A 25,006-nucleotide genomic window follows, 5' to 3' on the forward strand; every position below is an offset into this window, starting at 1 on the left:
GGAAACTGAGCCACAAAAAAGGGATGACTTGCCTGAGGTCAAACAATAAACAAGTGGTATGCCAGGATTAGAACTCTGGTCTTCTGACTCCCAGTCCTGGATCCTTTTCCAGTAGGCCATACTACTTCTTTCTTCATCAATCAGTGGCCTTTACTATGTATTTATTGTGTGCAGAGCACTTCATTTATTCATTCAATCGTATTTACGGAGAGCTTACTGTTTGCAAAGCGTTGTTCTAAGAGGCTGGGAAAGATCAACAGAGCCGAGTTGGTAGACACAGTCCCTCCCCTCCAAGAGCCTACAGTCTAGAGAGGAAAGCCCACAATTAAATTATGGATAGGTTCAAATGCATTGTGGGGTAAATATCAAGGGTTTAAAGGGTACAGATCTAAATGCGCAGGTGATGCAGAACGAGGAGCGGGTAGGGAAAACGAAGGCTAAGTCGGAAAAGGCCTTTCGGAGGAGGTGTGACTCTCATGAAGCTTTGGAAGTAGGGAGAGTGGTGGCCTGCCATAGATGAAAGGGAGTAAGAGTTCCAGGCCAGAGGGAGGCTGTGAGCAAGGGTTTGGTGGTGAGATTGATGAAATCTAAGTGCAGTGAGTAGGTTAGCACTGTGGGAGTGAAGCGGGTGGACTGGTTTGTAGCAGAAAATCAGGGAGGTATGTCAGGAGGAGGCGAGTCGATTGAGAGCTTTAAAGCACACGGTAAGAAATTTCTGTTTGATGCGAAGAGGGATGGGCAACCACTGGAAGTTTTTGAGTCGTGGGGAGATGCGAACTGAACGCTTTCTTAGAAAGACAATATGGGCAGCAGAGTGAAGTAAAGCCTGGAGCGGGGGGAGAGAGGAGTCGGGGAGGTCAGCAGAGGCTGATGCAGTAGTCAAAATGGGGTATGATCAGGGCTTGGATCAGCATAGTAGAGGTTTGGATGAAGAGGAAAGGGCAGATTTAAGCAATGTTGTCAAAGTAGAACAAACACGATCTGGTGACGGATTGAATGTGTGGGTTGAATGAGAGAGATAAGTCGAGGATAATGCCAAGGTGAAACAGGAAGGAGAGTGGTGGATGGGAAAGATAAGGGGAGGACGGGGTTTGGGTGGGAAGAGGAGGAGTTCCCTTTTGCACATATTAAGTTTGAAGTGTTGGCAGGACATCCAAATAGAGATGTCCTAAGGCAGGAGGAATTGCCAGACTGCAGAAAAGAAGACAGGTCAGGGCTGGAGATGATTTGGGAATCACTGGCGTAGAAACGGCAGTCGGAGCCGTGAATATGAATGAGTTCTCCAAGGGTGTGGGTGTAGATGGAGAATAGAAGGGCACCCAGAAATGAGCCTCCAGAAGGACTCCCACAGTTAGAGAGTGGATGGCGAAGAAGGGGGCAGTGAAAAGTGAGAACTCACAAAAAGTACAGTATAACAGAGGTGATAAACATGTTGACAGATGTGAAAGTCCTGAGCCTTCTCTGCAGCCTCATCTTTCTATGCCTCAGTTCCTTCATCTGTAAAATGGGGACTATAATCCTACTACCACTACTACTAACAGTGGTACTTGTTAAGTGTTTACTATGTGTCAAGCACTGTTCTTAATAATAATAATCCCCATTTTACAGATGAGGGAACTGAGGCACAGAGAAGTTAACCGACTCACCCAAGGTCACACAACAGACAAGCGGCAGAGCCAGGATGGAAACTCAGATCCTTCTGACACCGTGCTCAGTCGAGTAGGTCATGCTGTTTCCTACGGTGTATTTTCCACCTGCATCCCCGTGTGGCTTCTGCGTGGCCAGAACCGTTTCCTGCAGTCAGAAAGATGAGGCAGCAGAGAAGGCTGAAGAATCACTTTCACATCTGCCAACCTGTCTGCCCCCTCTGTTATACTGTACTTTCCCAACTTTTTGTACAGTGTTCTGCACACCGTGAATACGATCGATGAATTGACTGATATCTGGGTTTCTCTGGAAAGTTTGAAAAAATAAGCTATTTTGCAACAGTCCCCATCCCTACCCGGGGCTCACCCTCTCAATTCCCATTTTACAGATGAGGTAACTGAGGCCCAGAGCGGTGAAGTCACTTGCCCAATGTCACACAGCAGAAAAGCAGTGGAGCCAGGATTAGAACCCAGATCCTTCTGACTCCCAGGCCCGTGCTCTGTCCACTACGTCATGATTAATCCTGTGACTCTCGTGTGGGACATGGACTGTGTCCAACCCGACCAGCTTGAATCTAGCCCAGTGCTTTGTACAGGGCTTAAGTACCATTAAAAATACAAACGAGCCTCTCTGAGAATATTTATTCAGCCCAGGGAAAGAAGTGTGGACTATGAAGTAAAGGCAAATGTAAACACAAATTAAATGATTTCCAAAACTATGACCACAGCAATCATTTCAGTCCAATCATGCTGCCAGCTGGGTCAGAAACGAAATGAAGGCCTTTTTGGAAAAATAGTTTCCTGAAATCCTGGAGCCAGAGGCATCTCAGACAACCATTACTACTGAACAAGCTTATTGTGTTCCAAGGATTAATTTGCCCCCTCCAGGAGACTGAAGGACAGGGGAGCAGCTACATTCCTTAATCTGTTTCCATTTAAAAGTATTCACGGGCATTTGGGGTTTGAAAAAAAGGGCTGAATCGATGACCTCTGAGACTCAAATCTTCTTCTGACAGACAAGCCCAGGACCAGTCATCACCGAGTTCCCTCTCCTCTGCCCTCTGGGAATTTAAACCCTGATCCGAGCAGACGCACGCAAGACAAACCTGCCTTTAGACCCTGGCCTCGGTTGGAAATTGGCAGTGTCCACACTGATAATTTTGATGTCGACACCCGGTGTGAAGAGTTGATGGAAGACCACAAGTTAACTGGCAGTGAAGTCAACAAACTTCCAGCCAGCAATAATAGCCAGGAAGGAACTATCACAGGGGCCTGCTTATCTGAAACAGAGGGCTTGATCATGGAAGTTGAGAGCAAATGTGGAGAAAATGAGCACTAAATTAGAGATATAAATCAGCATCAGCAGCCATAAAAACCAATAGAAAAAGAGGATATGAAGTCTTGGGCAAAATTATTTCTCCCTGCATTTTTTTAAATTGTATTTGTTTAGTGCTCATTATGAGCCAGATACTGAACTAAGTGCTGGAGAGATACAAGATAATCAGCTGGATGCAGTAATGATAATAATAACGATGGCATTTGCTAAGCGGTTACTATATGCAAAGCACCGTTTTAAGCGCCGGGGGCGGATACAAGGTGATCAGGGTGTCCCATGTGTCCCATGCAGGGTTCAATCTTAGTCTCCATTTTACAGAGGAGGTAACCGAAGCCCAGAGAAGTTAAGTGACTTGCCCAAAGTCACACAGCTGACAAGTGGCAGAGCCAGAAGTAGAACCCATGACTTCTGACTCCCAAGCCCAGGCTCTTTCTACTGAGCCACGCTGCTTCAGTACACATCCCACATGAGGCTAATGGTCTGAATCCCCATTTTACAGATGAGGTAGCTGAAGTACAGAGAGGTTAAGTGAGTGACTTGCCCAAAGCCACAGAGCAGACAAGTGGTGGAGTCGGAAGTAGAACTCGGGCCCTCTGATTCCCAGCCCCATACCTTTAGGCCACGCTGCAACTCTGTATTTTTAATAGCAGCCCCCACCTCCCATCCCTCCCTCCAGAGCAGCAAACTCCACCTTCTTCACTTCAATAGTCTAAAAGCCATCCAAAATAACAACAACAAAAATAATAATTGTGGTATTTGTTAATCGCTTACTGTGCGCCAGCAACTGGACTAAGTGCCGAGGTGGAAACAAGCAAATGAAGTTGGACACAGTCCCTGTCTCAATCCCCATTTTACAGATATTGGTGCCTGTTCACTTGTTTTGATGTGTATATATTTTTAATTCTATTTATTTCTATTGCTGCCTGCTTACTTGCTTTGATGTCTGTGCCCCCCCCCCCACCTCTAGACTGTAAACCCATTGTGGGCAGGGATTGTCTCTCTTTATTGCTGAATTGTACTGCCCAATCACTGAGTACAGTGCTCTGCCCACAGTAAGCGCTCAATAAATATGACCGAATGAATGAGGTAACTGAGGCACGGAGAAGTGAAGCGACGTACCCGGGGTCCCACAGCAGACGATAGCATTTTTAACATTCCCAAAGTAGGACTAGGGGAGAATTTCCCAAATACAATTGGTCGGAATTGTTGAGTCATCTGAAATTCAATTTATGCAGCAGGGGACCGAATGACCAAATTTACTTCTTGTCTCCAGTCAGAGGTCTGTGTGACCTCTGAAACTCCGCTGAAGACAGAGGCGATTCGGAGTAGGGTGATGGAGGCATTTAAGCAATCAATCATATTCACTGATGATGACGGTACTTGTTAAGGACTTACTATGTGCGGAGCACTGTACTAAGCACTTGGGAAAGTATAGTATTAACAGAGGCAGTAGACACATTCCCCGCTCACGACGAGCGTACGGTCTAGAGGGAGATACAGACATTAATGTAAATACTTAAATTACAGTTTTGTACAGAACTGCTGTGGGGCTGAGGGAGGGGTGAATATAGGGTACAAATCCAAATAATAAAAATCCAAGTGACGCACGCAGGAGCGGGAGGTCCTGGAACGCCCTCGCTCCTCACCTCCGCCAAACTAATTCTCTTCCCCTCTTCAAAACCCTACTTAAAGCTCACCTCCTCCAAGAGGCCTTCCCAGACTGAGCTCCCCTTTTCCCTCTGCTCCCTCTACCCCCCTCTTCACCTCTCCTCGGCTAAGCCCTCTTCTCCCCCCTTTCCCTCTGCTCCTCCCCCTCTCCCTTCCCATCCCCTCAGCACCGTACTCGTCCGCTCAACTGTATATATCTTCATTACCCTATTTATTTGGTTAATGAGACGTACATCACCTCGATTCTATTTATTTGCTATTGTTTTAATGAGATGTTCACCCCCTCGATCCTATTTATTGCTATTGTTCTTGTCTGCCTGTGTCCCCCGATTAGGCCCGTCAAAGGGCAGGGACTGTATCTGTTACCAATTTGTACATTCCAAGCGCTTAGTACAGTGCTCTGCACATAGTTAGCGCTCAGTAAATACTACTGAATGAATGAATGAATGAAAGGAAATGAGGGCTTAGTTGGAGAAGGCCTCTTGAAGGAGATGTGCTTTTAATAAGGCTTTGAATAATAATGATAGTATTTGTTAAGCGCTTACTAAGTACCAAGCACTGTTCTAAGCGAGGGGGAGGGAGTTCCAGGCCAGAGGCAGGACATGAGCGAAGGGTCAGTGGTGAGATAAAAGAGATCAAGGTACAGTGAGTAGGTTGGCATTAAAGGAGTGAAGTGTGAGCACTGGATTGTAGGGGGAATTAATAGTAGTAGGAATGCAACATGGCTAGATTTAGAGTAGCAGCGTGGCTCAGTGGAAAGGGCACGGGCTTTGGAGTCAGAGGTCATGGGTTCAAATCCCAGCTCTGCCACTTGTCAGCTGTGTGACTGTGGGCAAGTCACTTCACTTCTCTGGGCCTCAGTGACCGCATCTGTAAAATGGGGATTAAGACTGTGAGCCCCACGTGGGGCAACCTGATTCCCTTGTGTCTACCCCAGCGCTTAGAACAGTGCTCGGCACATAGTAAGCGCTTAACAAATACCAACGTTATTACTGGGCGCTCATCTTGAAGAGAAGCAGCGTGGCTCGGGGGAAAGAGCCCGGGCTTGGGAGTCAGAGGTCACGGGTTCTAATCTCCAATCTGCCACTTGTCAGCTGTGTGACTTTGGGCAAGTCGCTTAACTTCTCTGGGCCTCAGTGACTCATCTGTAAAATGGGGATGAAGATTGTGAGCACCACGTGGGACAACCTGATCACCTTGTAACCCCCCAGAGCTTAGAACAGTGCTTGGCACATAGTAAACGCTTAACAAATACCACCATTATTATTATTATTATTCAGTTGTTCATTCCATAGTAGTAAGTGAGCATCCTCTGCATGCAGAACACTGCACTGGGTCCTCGAGAGAGAACAAGGCACACACTCCAACTTTACACTGTCCCTCAGCATGAAGTATTTGATATTGAAGTGAAATTAAAGATGGCAGGACAGCAAATTTAAAGGACCTAGGGGAAGGTTACTCAGAATGCAGTTCTCTATAGCACGTACAGAACGAAGATTCTGCTAGTGCTGAAGCTATTCGAGGGCATAAATGCAGAATTTTTGATAGCCACACTAGCCTCTTCCAGTTACTGGAGAACCATTTGGCAGAGATGACACAATGTGAGTGGTGCTGGGCAAGCCACTGTTACTATAATCAATTCCTCTGCACCGGTTCCTTTTCCTAAAAGTCTCAAGACGGGGGCTCATCCGTCATTCCCATTAGGAGACTCCCTCATCATCATCATCATCACTGCTACAATAGTATGTTGGTAAACTAAGCCAAGGCTTCCTAACTTCTCTGTGCCTCAGTTACCTCATCTGTAAAATGGGGATTAAAACTGTGAGCCCCACGTGGGACAACCTGATCACCCTGTATCTACCCCAGCGCTTAGAACAGTGCTCTGCACATAGTAAGCGTTTAACAAATACTAACATTAATTCCTAAAATAACTTCTAAAAAAACTCACACATCCCAACCAAGTGGGCAATTCATTCATTCAGTTGTACTTATTGAGGGCTTACTGTGTGCAGAGCACTGAACTAAACGCTTGGGAAAGTACAACAATAAACGGTGACATTCCCAGCCCACAGCAAGGTACCAGAGATAGCTAAACACCATTCTGCTCAAATACCCGAGATGATCTTAATTCCAATTAGATTAGGAGATTGACTTGCTATTATTAATAGTACCTTAGAGGTTTGAAAGAGTTAAGGAAGCTTCCAACAGGGCTAACTTATTCCCCGTGAATAGTTTACACACCCGAAAAAAACTTTGGCTGTCTATACGGGCTGGAGGGAAAGCCTGAGGGATGAATCAGGTAAACATGAACAAGAACAAAGATTAGAGAAGATAAATCTGCAAATTTCAAAGCTCAAAATAAAACCACTCCATAGCAATAATCCTTCAGGGGCCAGGGCATGTCCTCGTGGCCTAAGAAACAACAAAACCGTGGAAGGAACCTAGGCAGGACACTGGCTCTTTGTGACTGACAGGCAAGGTCACGTCAGTGTTACTGCTTCAGTGTTACTGCTCTTGACAGTGCCAAAACTCCGGCAGGGATACAATTCCTTTGCCAACCTAAGACAATTTTCATATTTAAATTCCTCGGAAAGGAAAAAATACCCAAGATACAATCTAGTGTGAATAATTCCAACCGGTGAATGGGTTTTAGAGATTCCCGAATGCTTACTTAGTGCTCTATAAAATTCACAGAGCCTCAGAGAGGTCAGTTGGAGGGAATTTCTTTGGTGTTTCCTGATTTAAGAAATAATCAGAGAACCTCAGCAGAGGAAATGAAATCCGATGGAGAAATGAGAGCACCCTTAAGCCATACACAACCATGCTGAGATGAAGGATTATTTCCGCTCTCCGGTTTTCTAGGACGGTTCCGACTTTTTTCCCCAAGGACTTGTATTTTAAAAGCCGGGTTAGTTCAAAGAAGTAATCTGTGGATCGTTTTCAATCCAAGATCTGAATATAATTCCCGCATCCCGATAGAGGTCCGCGCGCCATTGATGGTTGCATGCAATTCCCTGCCATTTGATGCTTTTCACCATAGAATTTTAGTAATGCAAACAACCCTTACCAACTGTGGGTCATCCAGGGCTTCTGTGACTCATTGAACACGGAATGTTTTTCTTGGGGGGAAAAAGGCAGAGAGTTTGACAAGTCCATGATGGAATAATTTGCCAGCGGGCCCGAGGACAGGATGTTGTCTCTCGGACCTTCTCTCATCAGCCTCGTGACTTGAAAGAGCGGAGTGTATCGGGGCGTTCCTGGAGTGGGTTTGTACCCCACAGAGCTTGGATGGGGAAATTACTTTCATGTGGCATGCTTCGAGCCCTAAACGCAGCCAGGCGATGGGACACGGTTCTTGGCTGAAATCCCCCTGGGGTATGTAGGGCTCCTGTCAATCTTCCAAAGTCCGGAAGAGCCGTCTCTTTCCCCCACCCCTCACTGGAGTTCCATCTTTGAGACTACTTCACTTCAGCAATTCCTGAAATGGAGCCAGAATAAGGCTACCTTTCTTTGACATCTATGGAAAACCTGACATCCTGTGAGAATTTTAGCTGCATTAACATACATGGCCCATGACATACAGACCTTGTCTCAACTGGGCAAAAATCTTCAGATTGTTAGTGCTTGGGGCCCCGGTTGGCAACAGTTTCATAGTGGGCAGAGAATTTTCTCCTAAAAGCATTACTTGAAAAATTGCAAGTGACTCAGAAATAAAATACCTCTGGCTTATTTATGGCCAACTGATTTTGAACTCCAGAAGGTTATCGTAGGCTGCACGGGAAAGCCGATACAGTCTTGAGGCTGAACTAACCGAGAATGAACATATCTAATTATGAAAAGTGGATACACTGCTTTCAATATAAACATTCAATAAAAGAGCTGCAGTGATACATTCGGAGATTTTTTTTCCGAATGATTCTTGTAGGTTGGCGTTCATGAAACAAATGAGTCTTGTTTTTCCCCTCTGCCCTAAGAGAGAATCGAGTAGGTGGGGGTTTATCTATCCGATTCTCAGGGTATAAGCGGGTACCATACATTTCATAACCTTATACTCTGTTGCTTCCCCTATCTGTAATTTATTTTAATGTTTGCCTTCCCCGCTAGAATCCAAACTCCTTGCATGCAGGAATTGTGTCTACCAACTCTGTTGCACTCTCCAAAGGATGACTTACTGTGTTCTGAGCACTGTACTAAGCGTTTGGGAGAGAACAGTTCTACCGACACCTTCCCTTTCCAGTGGGTTTACAGCACCATTCGTCGAAAAGAAGGACCAGTTGTGAAAGACGCAGTGCCTAGGCAGAGGCCTCTATTTATTGCCATCGTTCTCGTCTGTCCGTCTCCCCCGATTAGACCGTAAGCCCGTCAAACGGCAGGGACTGTCTCTATCTGTTGCCGACTTGTTCATTCCAAGCGCTTAGTACAGTGCTCTGCACATAGTAAGCGCTCAATAAATAAAGTAAATAAAGCGCTCAATAAATAAAGCCCAGTAAAGCCTGGGCTTGGGAGTCGGAGGTCATGGGTTCTAATCCCAACTCCGCCACCTGTCAGCTGTGTGACTTTGGGCAAGTCACTTCTCTGTGCCTCAGTGACCTCATCTGTAAAATGGGGATGAAACTTTGAGCCCCTCCTGGGACAATCGGATCACCTTGTATCCCCCCAGCGCTCAGAACAGTGCTTTGCACATAGTAAGCATGTAACAAATACCATTATTATTATCTGAAAGGCCTGTAAAAAAGGGAATAGTAATATTGACCTGCTTCTCTGAAAGTTACAATGAACTAGGAAGAAAACTAATGGTCAAATTATGTAAAGACAAAATGCTCCAAGCAGGATATTAATTGGAGTGTCCTTGGTGAGGACAAAATTAAGTGCAGAAATAATATACATTCTCTGCTTGAATTATGTGAAGAGAGAAACAGCATGGCTTAGGGGAAAGAACACGGATTTGGGAGTCAGAGGATGTGGGTTCTAATCCCTGCTCCGCCACTTGTCCACTGTGTGACCTTGGGCAAGTCACTTAACTTCTCTGTGCCTCGGTTACCTCATCTGTAAAACAGGAATTAATAGTGTGAGCCCCAAGTGGGACAACCCTGATAACCCTGTACCTGCCCCAGCGCTTAGAACAGTTGGCACATAGTACGTGCTTAACAAAAACTACAATTGTTAATTATTATTACTAAACCAGGAGCTTAGATAACTAGTTTTTTTTTTTTAATGGTATTTGCTCTTACTATATGCCAGGAACTAAACTCCACGTTGGGGTCGACGCAAGCTAGTTTGGTGGGACACGGTCTTCGCCCTCATTTTACAGATGAAGTAACTGAGGCACAGAGAAGTTGTGACCTGTCCAAGGTCATACAGCAGACAAGAGGCAGAGCCAAGATTAGAAGCCAGGTCCTCTGATTCCCAGGCCCACGCTCTTTCCAGTAGACCACACTGCCAGTTATCTAGGAGGCTAAAGATATGTTTGAGTTGCTACAACTATTTCTTTGCCCCTCGTCTTGGAGCTGAATAATCTCCCCTATGTCTTCAGTCTCCATGTGGACAGGGAACATGTCAGGGAACTTCGTTGTGCTCCCCCAAGCACTTAGAACAATGCTCTGCACACATAAAGTGCTCAATAAATACCATATTGACTGAAACCTAAGAAGGTCCCAAACCCTCCCTTTTCCCTTGGTGGGTTCAGCCGCGTGGCTCAGTGGAAAGAGCACGGGCTGGGGACTGAGGTCATGGGTTCACATCCCAGCTCCGCGGCTTGTCAGCTGTGTGACCTTGGGCAAGTCACTTCACTTCTCTGTGCCTCAGCTCCCTCAACTGTAAAATGGGGATGAAGACTGTGAGCCCCACGTGGGACAACCTGACCTTGTATCCTCCCCAGTGCTTAGAACAGTGTTTTGCCCATAGTAAGCGCTTAACAAAGGCCTCATCATTATTATTATTCAGCCCTCCGCACGTGAATTTTAGAGGGTTTTTTTAGGGTATTTGTTAAGCTCTTACTATACGCCAAGCACTGTACTAAGCGCTGGAGCAGACGCAAGCTAATCAGATTGGATAGAGCCTACGTCACACACGGGGCTCACGGTCTTCATCCCCATTTTACAGATGAGGTAACAGAGGCACAGAGAAGTGAAGTGACTTGTCCAAGTTCTCAGAGCAGACAAGTGGTGAGGCCGGGATTGGAACCTAAATCCTTCTTGCTCCCGGGTCCTAGCTCTATCCACTAGACCACTCTGCTTCTCCTAGATGACAGGATGGCCTTCTGTGGGCCTCCTGACTGTCCCAAGGATCTTACAGAGTTTTAGGATCCCTTCAGCCTGGTGGCTGTCGTAGGGGCTGCTGTGGCTACGGACGTGTCCTGAACTCTGAGTCCTGAGGAATCCGAAATTCGCCTCCTCTAGCCACAGCACTCATTTTATTTTCATGTTTTCCTGCTTGGGGTCAATGTTTCATCATTCCCGAGTGTTTGTTTGGAGTTCCTTCTCCCCACTTATGCTCTTGAGGGATAAGGATCATCTCTAAGTCCCACCTGCGTATTCTCTCCTATCGCTCCGGTACGGGGCTCCGCACACAGTAAGTTCTGAAAAATAAATACTACTGGGAAGGCAGTATGGTGAGAGGAAAGATCTTGGGACTAGAAAAAACTGAAATGAATGAAATGAAATGTTTGTGTTTGAACTGAGTGAGATGAAATGTTTGAATGAAATGACTGTGCTTCTGCAGTATTATATTGAGAAGCAGCATGGCTTTAAAGAGCCTGGGCTTGGGAGTCAGAGGTCATGAGTTCTAATCCCAGCTCCACCACTTATCAGCTGTGTGACGATGGGCAAGTCACTTAACTTGTCTGGGCCTCACTTACCTCATCTGTAAAATGGGGTTAAAAAAACCTATGAGCCCCATGTGGGACAACCTGATCACCTTGTACCCCCACCCCAGTGCTTAGAACAGTGCTTTGCACTTAGTAAGCGATTAACAAATGCCAACATTATTATTATTATTATTACCTTCCCTCTTTCATGGCAGAGTGGCATTCCTGCCCTTTTAAGGGTCACCCCTGTTCTAAAAGGGGAGGAACCGCTGGTGGGGTTCATTCCAGCAAGATCTTAGGGTAGGAATAAGGCTAGGCTTATGGGGGAAGCAACATGGCTCAGTGGAAAGAGCACGGGCTGGGGAGTCAGAGGTCATGGCCTCTAATCCCGGCTCCGCCACTTGCCTGCTGTGTGACTTTGGGCAAGTCACTTAACTTCTCTGTGCCCCAGTTCCCTCATCCATAAAATGGAGATTATGACTTTGAGCCCCACGTGGGACATCCTGATTACCTTGCATCTACCCCAGAGCTTGGAACAGTGCTTGGCACATAGTAAGCACTTAAATACCAACATTATTATTATCATATATAGGTATTCAATTAGATTCTACCTGTAAATGAATTCAGCATGTAAAAAAAAAAGTTGCATTGTACCCTCCCAGGCACTTAGCACAGTGCTCTGGCAAATAAATACCAAATAAATAAATCCTAAATAAATATCAATGACTGACTGATTTTTGATTCTGAAGAAATAATGTATCAGGAGAAAAAATTAGCACACTGCACAATCATGTCAACCACACAAATACACAATTTGAACATAAATTCTCACCCAGATAAGAAAGTTTCCCCCTCCCCCTAATCATTTGCAATTTAACAAAATATCAATCAATACCTACAATCTGTCATTTTGATTGATATCAAGAAGAGGGAAGCAGCGGATAGAGCATGGGCCTGGGAGTCAGATGTCAGTCACTCAGTCATATTTATTGAGTGCATACTGTGTGCAGAACGCTGTACTAAGTGCTGGGGAGTGTACAGTTCGACAGTAAACAAACACATCCCCTCTCCACAAAGGCCTGGGTTATAATTCCAGCTCCTCCACGTGTTTGTTGTGTGACCCTGGGCAAGTCACTTTACTCCTCTGTGTCTCAGTTACCTCATCCGAAAATGGGGTTTGAGACTGTATGCCCCATGTGGGGTGATGATGATGATGGTATTTGTTAAGCGCTTACTATGTGCCAAGCACTATTCTAAGCTCTGGGGGAGATAGATACAAGATAATCAGGTTGTCCCTTGTGGGGTCACAGTCTTAATCCCCATTTTACAGGTGAAGTAACTGAGGCACGGAGAAGTTAAGTGACTTGTCCAGGGTCACACAGCTGATAAGTGGCAGAGCCAGGACCCACAGTCACATACTCCTAAGCCCGGGCTCTTTCCACAGGGATGGCGTCCCACCTGATTAGCTTGGATCTACCCCAGTGGCTAAACAAATACCAAAAAAGGGGGGATGGGGATGCTGTCAGTAATGTCCCAGGGAGCTATTCACCATCAGTAACGATGTCTTCTAACACTAGGAAAGAAACTCATAGGATGGAATCTCCCAAGGAGGCTCAGACCTGTGACTTCAGGTCCTCAGCCCTGATTGTGAAGTGCCAACCTAACTCTCTTGCATTTCCCAGTTGTGTTCCCACTGGGACCTAGAGAGCATGGTAAAGTAGGCAGGCGGAGGAAGAAACACATTGCGACGAGCAACTTTTTTTTTTTTTTACCATACTGAATCCATTTACAGTCAGAATATAATTTAATGGCTGATTTTAATGCTGCATAAGCGCAATCATTTCATTCAAACGAAATATTACATTCTCACTGGCCATTGGTGTTAGGTCACCAGTTCCCCGAGTATCCTATCCAAAATATGAGGTGAAAATATATACATCTATTAGAATTTTTGGAGATATTCTGCTAAATAGACATTCTGCTAAATAAATTCTGCTGTTTAATAACAGAGTAGCTCTTTGTAAGTAGGGTGGGTGTCTACCAAATCAGTTGAATTGTATCCTCCCAAGCACTTAGTATAGTGCTCTGATAAATACCAAATAAATAAATGCTAAATAAATACCAGTGTGATTGATTTTTGATCCTGAAGATATAAGAATGTATCAGTATTATCACACTGCACAAACATGTCAATCACGTGGATATACAATTGAACAGAAATTCTCTTGCAGACAAGTTCCCTCTCCCTGCTTATCATTTACAATTTCTCAAAATAGCAATCAATGCCTACAATTCCATTATCAGTGTGGTTTCGTGTTCTGATGGTCATTTTTTTCTAGTTACTGAAAAAGGGCAATATTCAAAAGAGATTTCAGTTTGTAAAAACTCTCATGAGGGGAAGAGGACCTTGTATGGGGTCTGATAGAGAGAGGAATTAAATCCTTTCCACGAGGCTACAGGTAGTCCCTGGCTACTGTGGGTCAGGTCCCGGCAGGAAGGCCTATAATGTCCTGACGGAGCAGCTGACCCTGCAACTGTCTTCAGTGGTGCTGAACTCGGGTCGGGCCGCACTGGGAGAATGTGCAACTTTACATAAACTTGGGTAATTCTCTCTAGGGAACTAAAGACAAGTTAACAGAGAAAGTCCCAAAAAAGCAACGTTCCTGTTATACAAAATCATGGCAAGTAGCACTTCTGTGCTACCTGTGCCCAAGCTATCGGAAAACAGTGGCCAAATGCAAAGAGCACGGGCCTGGAAATCAGGGACCTGGGTTCTAATATGTCCTCTACAACCTTTGCAATGTAAGTGCATCCTCTAGACTGTAAGGTCGTTGTGAGCAGGGAATGTGTCCTTTTTTGTACTGTTTTCTCCCAGGCGCTTAATCCAGTGCTCTGCACACAGTAAGCGCTCAATAAATGATTGAATGAAAGTCACTTGTGCCTCTTTTTCTTCATCCATAAAATGGCGATTCAATACCTGTTCTCCCTTCTGCTTACACTGTGAGCTCCATGTGGGACAGAAACTATGTCCAGTTGGATTATTTTGTATCCACTCCAGTGCTTGGCACATAGTAAGCGCTTGACAAATACAGCTATTAAGTGGGTGTTTCCCAGAAGTTGAATGTTGTGGCCCCAGATAAACCTGTATAGCTAGTTGTCTCACTTCACCCGATTATTCCACATCCTTGGGGTTTGAAAGTTTAGTTGAGATGGATCACCCTACCATCACCCTACCCTAGCTCTTGGAGTGCCCCTGAAGGAAGCTGTTTCCCTCATTCTGTTGTGTTTATCGAGTGCTTACTGTGAAAAGAGCAATGTGCTAAGAATACAACAATATAACACATTCCCTGTCCACAGTGAGTTTACAGTCTAGAGGGGGAGCTTAGCTGTAGATGATTCCAATTGCGGGAAGATCAGATTGCCTAAAGTCAACCCCATGAAGTCAATGACCAATTCCAAATGGCATTTGAGAAGAAACGCGACTGAGTGGATAAAGCACAGGCCTGGGAGCCAGAGAACCTGGATTCTAATCCCACTTCCACTATTTACCTGCAGTGTGACATCTAGTAACATCTTCTCTGTGCCTCAGCTTCCTCAACTGCAAAAGGAGGATCCACTACCTGGTCTCCCTCCTACTTGGCCCATGAGGCCCATGGAGGACAGGGTCAGTGTCCAACCTGATTAACTTGTATCTACCCTGGCCCTTAGACCGGTGCTTGATGCATAGTAAGCACTTAAAAAATACCATAAAAAATTTCATTCAAAAAAAAAAAAAGAAAAGAAATCAATGCCAACCCATTATTAACCGTGGTAGTCAAAAAGTCTTATTAGGGCCAAGGTTAAGGTTAGGCTCATGACATAGCAACCGGTAGCTAAAAACTTTTGTATCTGACTGGAATGTCTACAACTGAGAGTTAGCTGACAATTTTAGGTTGGTATTTGGTTTGATAGTGTTTATTACATGGCTGATTTAAACTATTTTTCTTCTTGTTCCTAGACTAAATCATCAAGTATTACTGGGGTCTCCCAGGAGCACAGACCAGCACTAGATAGGACTCCTATCCACGGCAGCAGTGCAAGAATAAACGGGCCACGCTCAACCGGCCTATAATTCCACCCGTCAGAGGCCCGGGGTCTGTGGGGTGACCCCCGGGACCACTGTACCTCCCTCTCCATCAGTGGAGGGGTGGGGAGATTTAGTCATGCTTGAACAGGGCAGATGGAAGTCTTCTTTCCCTACAATTAGAATGAAGACCAAGTAGCTGGGTAAACCAGGGGCAGGACTGCACAGACCATTGAGGAGCCTGAGAATGACTGCCTCGTAGCAGAAATGTAACCCTGCTGCTTTCTTCTTCCAATTCTTGCAGAATTGGTCCATTTATTTCTTTCCCAGTGTGCTTGTCCTCCTGACCACCCTTTCAGGCTGAGCATCCTTTAGCTAAAGTAAGGGAATTATCTTGTATTTTTCACTAGCTGTAACAACGTTTAGCACATACCATACATTGGGCTTTCTGGTTGTTGCTTTTTTTATGGTATTTGTTAAGCATTAGTATGGACACAGTCCCTGTTGCGTTTAGGGATCACAGTCTTACTCCCCATTTCACAGATGAGGTAACAGACACAGGGAATTTAAGTGACTTGCCAAGGTCACATGGCCGACAAGGGGTGGACCTGGGATTAGAACCGAGGAATAAGTAGGGGAGAGACAGCAGACGGGGCTCGCCTTAAGAGAAACAACATTCAGCTATTATACATATATATAATCATGAACAAAATCATTATAACCCTCCTAGAGATAACCCTAATTGAACAATGTCTAGACAGCCTTTCTGTGTCTTCTTCCCATTCCTCTCAAGAGCTTGACTCAGTACAAAGAGTTATCACCACTGTTATTATTTAGTCTACCATGTATTTTGTTAACACTTGTTATTGTGTCTAATAATGGTCACCACAAGTTCCTCTTAGTAGTCTCATTTTCACGGGACATATTTGTGGGGAAGCTCTTTCATAACAAGGAAAAATGACAGTTAAAACTTGCTAAATTCGGATTTTTCCTGTGAGGAAATCCTTGCAAGAGGTTTAACATGACAATTCTGCCTCGGATTAGAATTTCTTCTGGAACTTGGAATTCATAGAGGAAGTGGGAAAGAGAGGCCTAAAAGATCTGAAAGGCATTAGGCTGTTCAAGTCACAGAGGTAGATCACACCAAATAGAATCAAAAACCAAAAGTGATACAATATTCTTGATCTAAATCAAACTGTGGTTCTATCAAGAGTATAAGTACCCCAAATCTTTGGTACCGACTGGCAGTTTCCGAGGAGTTCTAACTGGCACTTTCTTGGAAAATTAAGTGTCCTTTTAGGACCTAAATTGTTTATTTCCTCGTAAATAATTCACTCACCCAGGAAACCCTCTATAGCCAAGTTTTTCAAAGGATTGTGGGCACTCTGATTAGCTCCCTCACACGCCCTTAGAGAGGGTCAGCCCGACAGCTTTAAATGTAGGCCTTTGGACTGCTCCTCCACCCTCCTCAAACCTTATTCACGAGCTAAGGTTAAGCCCATGAGAATTGCACATAAACTAGGTCAATGATTTGAGTAAAGTCATAGGGCGAATTGGCACCAGAACCAAGAACACCAAATGCCAATTCCAAACGTTTGCAGTAGTGGGGCAAAAAATGCTGCCCATATTCAGTCATCTATCATTTGATAATTTTCAGTTTACAGTCTGGGTAATTTCGCAAGCTCAGGGTCATTTTGTCCCTACCAACAGCTAACACAGCAGCATTAAGTCCCCAAAGGAAATATTTCTCTTGCCTTTGGGAAGCAGCATGGCGTAGTGGATAGAATCCGGGCCTGGGAGTCAGAAGGTCATGGGTTCTACTCCTGGCTCTGGCCCTTGTCTGAAGCACAAGTGACTTCAATTCTCTGTGCCTCAGTCACCTCATCTGGAAAATGGGGATTGAGATTGTGAGCTCCATGTGTGCCAAGGACTGTGTCCAACCCGATTTGCTTGTAACCACCCCAGTGCTTAGTACAGTGCCTGGCCCATAGTGCTTAAATACCATAATTATTATTATTATTTTCAGTATAAGTAGTTCACCATCAAGTCTTACTAAAAATAACTGCATCATCTTTTCGGTCCCAGCTGACTGATGGTAGGAGTTTAATAGATCAAGGATTGTGTCTCAGGGGCATGTTGCTGTCTTTATAAGAAAAAAAATGACATATTTTAAACCCTATGTGCCAGGTACTGTTCTAAGCATGGGGTAGATTCTGTCCCACATAGGGCTCACAGTGTTAGTCCCCATATTACAGGTGAGGCAACTGAGGCACAGAGAAGTGAAGTGATGTGGCCAAGAGAAGTAGACAAATGGCAGGGCCAGGATTAGACGTCCAGCCTACGTTCTTTCGTCCGGGCTACACTGCTTCTCACTTATCGCTAGCAGGTGACTGTGCATTCTCTCTGTAAGAGCTGAATAAGGAAGCGTGGTCTTACATCTGAATCATGCTGTAATCTGTAAATACAATCCCTTCCTCTCCGGGGTGGGGAAGAGGATTCACTAAAATGCCAATTTGTTTTCTCTGTCTCCCTACACACCATCCATTCCATTAAAGAGAAACATTTCCCTCCATCCGTTCGCGTCCTCCAATCTCCAGTTCAATTCAGTTCCCTTCAGGGCACAGTGCAGCCCGTGTGATCCACTTCTCCAAGTCACCGCTTTGTTGACATGGGGTACCACCGGTATTTTGTCATCGTTAGTGGTATTTACTGAGTGCTGACTGTTGAGAGCACTGTACGAAGGGCTCGGGAGAGTACGATACAGTAGAGTAGGTAGATACTCTCCCGGTCCACAACAATCACAGATGATGGTAAAGCAGGAGTTTGAGAAATTCATTTGACTCTTGTCTCTGCTAAGGTAAGTTTGCCTCTGACTGGGAAATTCACCCTGACTGACCGGTTACAAATTAGCCTCCTTTCAGATCAGCGAAAAAAAAGATAAACAGATATCTGAACTAACTTGGGTGTGCACTTCTGAACAAAATGAGCTATATTGAAGGCACATCTGTAATAGGCCTTCCCCGACTAGGCCCTCATTTCCTCTTCTCCCACTCCCTTCTGTGTCACCCTGATTTGCTCCCTTTATTTAGCCCTCCCTCAGTCCCAAGGCAAATATGATGCCCATGATGCTATCGATGCCTGTTGTCCGTCTCCCCATTCTAGATTGTGAGCCCATTGTTGGGTAGGGACTGTTTCTATCTGTTGCCGAATTGTACTTTCCAAGCACTTAGTAGAGTGGTCTGCACACTGTAAGTGCTCAATAAATGCGATTGAATTAATATCCATTATTTATATTAATATCTGTCTTGCTCTCTAGACTGTAAGCTCACTGCAGGCAAGGAATGTGTCTGCTATATCACTGTACTCTTCCAAGTGGTGTATATAGCGCTCTGAACACAATAAGTGTTCAATAAATACGATTGATTGAACGAGATAATATTTTCATTATAATCTGTGAGAGATATGTTGGTTGTTTTTAAAGTGAAAGCACCTTGAGGGTAAGGAGTTGCTCAGGGACAGACACAACAGGCCTCCATGATCACTGACTCAAGATATTGTCCCCCAACACCTCAGCCCACCATGGCCCATTGGTCCGGTCCAATCGCAAAGGCGATATTTGAGCATGGCTTAGTGGATAAAACACGGACCTGGGAGTCAGAAGGACCTGAGTTCTCATCCTGACTCTGCCGTATGTCTGCTGTGTGACCCTGGGCAAGTCATTTAACTTGTCTAGTCCTTAGCTACATCATCTGTAAAAATGGTGATTAAGAGTGTGAGCCTCGTGTGGGAAAGGGAAAGTGTCCAACCTGATTAACTTGTATCTACCCCAGTGCTTGTTCTATATAAGAATTTAACAAGTGCAATAATAATAATTATTGTTATTATCAGACACTCATCCACCTGAGCACAACACATCTCAGAAGGGTCTTCAGAGGTAGGGGATGGGAGGGTGGAAGGGTGGGGGATCACTAAGTGACAACGCGTCCACCAGCCGGGCAGCCATTCCTGATCTATTCATCTGAAATGTCTTCTCCATGCAGCTCAGTGAGGTGCAGTGAACTTCTAAGGAAAGGCACAGTATAGGCTCTACAGCTCACAATCCCTCTAGCTGATCCCAGTGATGCCTTGGATGGGAAACTGAGGCTTAATGATTATGCAAATTAGCATCTGTCCTTTTTTTCTGTGGTGCGGGGGAGAGGAAGGCAAGGGTCACTGGATTCTGTTCTCGAGCCCGTTAAGCGTATTCTTTCCGATCCGACAGAGTGAGTTCATTTCCCTCACTCGGTGCTAAAAAGTTAAAAGTCCATATTACAAAACAGCCAAATTATGTGCCAGCTTGGTTTAGGGACACTAGAACTGGAAGACGTCGAATTGTTGGAATAGACTTGGCAGTCATGAATATGGTCATGGTAAAGGAGGAGTTGGTGAAATGCATCTGGCTCTTGACTCAGCTAAGATAAATTAGCCTCTGACCTTGACTGACCTGTTACAAATTAGCCTCCATTCAGATCAGCAAAAAGATCAACAGATATCTGAACTAACTTGGGTGTGCACTGCTAAACAAAATGAGCTGTGTTTTGGGTCGTCCGTGGTTCTCTCAGTAAAAGTCACTGGGAAAGTCTTGAACGGGAAATACAGAACACACAAGAACAATGTCGCTGTGTGACCTCCTGTTCTGAACAGGAGGAACAGCCCTCTGTAATAGTCAGCGACCGTATTTATTTAGCACTTAGTGCAGAGCACTGTACTAAGCGATTGGGAGAGTACAGTGTAAGAATAAACAGGAACATTCCCTGCCTCCAATGAGCTTACAGTCAAGAGGGGGGGAAGCTGTATTATCTTGTTCAATTAGCTGAATTAGCCTCAGACCCAAGTAATTCAGATAATTGGCATTCAGCTATTATTTTCAAATCTTTTTTTCCTCCCACCATTGACCTCTAGTTTATTAAAAAATAATAATAATGGTATTTTTCTAAGCACTTACTACATGCCCGTCACTGTACTAAGCAAAGAGGTGGACGCAAGCAAGTCGGCTTGGACGCGGTCCCTGTCCCACATGGGGCTCGCAGCCTCAAACTCCATTTTCCAGATGAGGTAACTGAGGCACAGCAAAGTAAAGTAACTTGCCCAAGTCATATAACAGAAAAGTGGCAGAGATTAGAACCTGTGACCTTCTGACTCCCAGGCTTGTGTTCTATCCACTACAACATGTTAATTCTACTTTAAGGTTAAAAGTTAATGATAAATGCTTATTCTAGAGAGAACTACAGGGTAACCCTGGAACATATTCTTATAATTAACGTAGTACTTTGTTAAAGATGGAAGGGGTCTCCAATGGGACCCTACTGATTAAGACTACGCTAACATCTACTGGCCACTAGTGAAGATAAAAATGATGATGATGAAAATAATAATAATAATATTTGTTAAGTGCTTACTATGTGCTCAGCACAGTACTGCTGTAGGGTAGATCCAAAATTAGCAGGTTGGTACCAGTCCCTGTCCCACATGGGGCTCACAGCCTAATGGCACAGCTTTTTAAATCTACATTTTACAGATGAGGAACCTGAGCCACAGAGAAGTGACTTGTCCAAGGTCACGCAGCAGGCGACTGGCAAAAATCGCCATTAGAACCCAGGTCCGCTGACTCTCGGGCCCATGCTCTTTCAGGAGGCCTCACTTGTTTCTCAATGAAGGTTCAAGGATTCTTTTCAAACCGGCTCACGTGAAACCAGGGGGTTCCAGCAGTGACATTGCAAGGGAATCTCTCATTATCACCCATCTCTGGGAATCCATTAATCAGGGTGTGTTGGTTAGTTTGTCTGTCTCGTCACACAAGAGTGACTGGTTAACCCGGGGGGTGTTTATTATCTGTGATATTACACCCAATCAGCTTCCACTTGATGGAAACTCCCTCTTGGTTGCATCAATGCATCCTAGATGAACACATACACCCCATCTAAATCAATAAAGACAAGGGGAACCTGGAGTTCTTGGCAAAGCCCAAATTCCAAGAAAGGCAGGGAGAGATTTTGGCTTGCACCTCACATCAGTTCAGCCTCACTCCAAGACCACCCTGGAGGTTGAGCAGGGGCTCGTCTTGAAAGACGAGCTCTCTGAATGAGGTTATTCCATGATGCGGTGATGTCATCTAGAACAGTGCCTGACACAAAGTGTATTAATACACATATTAAGTTGAGTGAGCGTATTAAAGAGCGGCACAAGCATACCTCACTGCTCTCCAATCCTACTACAGCCCGCACACTTCACTCCTCTAACGCTAACCTACTCACTGTACCTCGATCTCATCTATCTCGCTGCCAACCTCTCTCCCATGTCCTGCCTCTGGCCTGGAACGCCCTCCCTCCTCGAATCTGACAGGCGATTACTCTTCCGCCCGTCAAAGCTTTATTGAAGGCACATCTCCTCCAAGAGGCCTTCCCTGATTAAGCCCTTCTTTCCTCTTCTCCCACTCCCTTCTGCATCTCCTCGTTGTTCCCTTTATTCAGCTTCCCTGCCCAAACCTCTGAGCACTTATTTGTTTATAGTAATGTCCGTCCCCCCCACCCTTGACTGTAAGCTCAATGAAGGCAGGGAATGTTTCTGTTTATTCTTACACTGTACTCTCCCAATCGCTTAGTACAGTGCTCTACACTCAGTAAGTGCTAAATAAATACAGTCGCTGACTATTACAGAGGGTTGTTCCTCCTGTTCAGAAGACGGTGCTGCTCTAGTGAGATTTCATCCTTTCTTGTGCGTGAGGAGAAAAATATGGCGTCTCTTCCAGTGGACAGGCCTAAAGAGTAGGAGGCTTTCTGACTTCTTGGCTTCCTAAAGGGGGCTTCTCAGATATCCAAGGTGCTGATGAATGAGATTCCATCTTCCCCTCCCACATTTATAGTGAAGGAGAAGGTGAAGAAGTAGCATTCTCTGGTCAGCTGGATATTAACAATGACATCACTGAGTGCTTACTGTAGGTTTGTTTTCTTTCCAAAAGTGGTGATGGGACATTGCTGAAAATGTAGCATTTCGTAGACCAGTATTGAGGTGGCCCTCAAGCTCCCTATCCTAAAGGCTGAGACCTCAATTTTTTGTGAGAACCAGAATTATTTCGGCATAATGGCAATGATCTAGTTCAATTCATCGGGCAGATTTGAAGGGAGAGGGAGTTTCGGACAGTTGATGCTGTTAATGCTGTTTTGCAGTTAACTTAAACAATGTCGGCCAATGGACCTTTTTACCAGCCTTTTCCCTCAGTGTCTGCAAAGTTGCTTCTGGTGATGATGAAAATTAAGAATTTGAAAAAGTGTGTTGTGTTTTTTATGGTACTAAGCACTTTGTGCTAGGCAGTCTATCTACTGTACTGTACTCTGTGCCTGGGAAAGTACAAAAATGCACAAGAAACATACCCTTGCCCACAGGCCACTTACACTCTAATGGGTACCAAAGTCAGAGATGGAGATACACTTCAGAAGACAGCTGCACAAAGTATGTATTCCATATACACTGATAAGGATGATGACGTGGATGAGACAACAACGAGGGCTAAGAAACTCTCCAAATGGGTTTGTATTTTTTATTGACTGCCATGAATTTACTAAGTCAGAAACCTCCCCAAAGTCTGAAGTGTTTGACCAATGTTTTCATCAGCTTTGCAAATTAGCACAAAACATTAAAGGAGTCGGGAAGTGGGTAAGCATTATCCACATTAAAAAATGAACAGAAAGCTTTTAGCGTAGACAAGAGCAAAACAAGACAGACATTTAGAAGCAGAATGGCCTAGTAGTTCGAGCATGAGCCTAGGAGTCAGAAGGACCCCAGTTCTAAGGCCGCTCCGCCACCTGTCTGTGTGATCTGGGCAAGTCACAACTTCTCTGAGCCTCAGTCACCTCATCTGTAGAATGGGGATTAAGACTGAGAGCCCATGTGGGACATGGACTGTGTTCAACCCGGCTAACATGCATCTAACCCAGTGCTTAGTAGATAGAGTGCCTAGCACAAAGTGCTTAGTACCATAAAAAACACAATGTACTTTTTCAAATTCTTAATTTTCATCATCACCAGAAGCAACTTTGCAGACACTGAGGGAAAAGGCTGGTAAAAAGGTCCATAGGCCGACATTGTTTAAGTTAACTGCAAAACAGCATTAACGGCATCAACTGTCCGAAACTCCCTCTCCCTTCAAATCTGCCTGATGAATTGAACGGTACACTTATCCCACAAGACACAGATACGTGAGTTAAAAAACTGAACCAAGAAAATCAGGGATGTCTTTGGAGAGCCTGGAGGATAATAGCGGGGCCTTCCTACTAGGAAGGGTGATGAGATCTAGACCTACTCCAGAAGGCAAGGATGGCTTCTCAAGCAAATTCTTCTGCACCACCTGCATTCAGGGCTGGATTAATTAAATCTGGGGTCCAAGGCTGAACTTCCTTGTGGGGTCCTTCGAAATGATGTCATCTGTGGAGCCACCTGATGACATCATATAACCAGCATTACGATGGCATCAGTCCAGTATCCCTTGCCAGAGTGGCAGAAGTCAAACAGATGGCCTTGGTTTGCCTCTCCTGTCCAGCCAATCAGCTTGGGCTAAATCTTCCCTAGTCATGTCCCCCTAGAACCACCTCAGTACAGTTAATAATAATAATAATGATGGTGCTTGTTGAGCGCTTACTACGTGCCAAGCACTATACTAAGCCCTGGGGTGGATACAAGCTAAATCGGGTTGAACACAGTCCCTGTCCCACATGGGGCTCACGCACTTAATCCCCATTTTACAGATGACGTAATTGAGGCCCAGAGAATTGAAGGGACTTGCCCCAGGTCACACAGCAGACATGTCCAGAGCTGGAATTAGATCCCAAGTCCTTCTGACTCTCAGGCCCGTGCTCTATCCACTAAGCCACACAGCTTCCCTGCAATGTTATACCACTTCCACCCACACCCATCCCTAGCACATTTATACATTTGTGCATATCTACTGACATTCTCTAGGATTTCACTACATATCCATCTTTCCATTCTCTTTTTCCTATCTGTAATTTATGTTGTTCACCTTCCCTGTTAGGACCCTCCTTGAGGGCACATTTTAAACTTTCCCAAGTGCTTAGAAGGGAACTATACCCAGGGAGGACTGAAACACTGTGGCTGGAGTTTCACCTTCACAATCTATTTCCTATTAAGTGATGGGAAGAAAAAAGTGCCCATCTCATAGATACCGAGGAAAGGAGCTATCCCCCCTTCCCCCCTCCCACCGATATACAGCTAGTATTTGGGACTCGGCAAGCCCAGTTTGACCGCCTCCTCCGGTCCTTTGTGTCACCAAATGGGAATCAATGATTTTAACTGAATGCTTACTTTTATTTTTATTGAGTGCTAACTGGGTGCAAAGTACCGTCCTAAGCCCTTGGGAGAGTACAAGAGTGCTTACTGTGTGCAGAGTAAGTTCAGTACACCAGAGTTGGTAGGCACGACCCCTGCCCACAAGG

This window comes from Ornithorhynchus anatinus, chromosome 7 (genome assembly GCF_004115215.2).
Source record: "Ornithorhynchus anatinus isolate Pmale09 chromosome 7, mOrnAna1.pri.v4, whole genome shotgun sequence".
In the NCBI taxonomy this organism is placed as follows: domain Eukaryota; kingdom Metazoa; phylum Chordata; class Mammalia; order Monotremata; family Ornithorhynchidae; genus Ornithorhynchus; species Ornithorhynchus anatinus.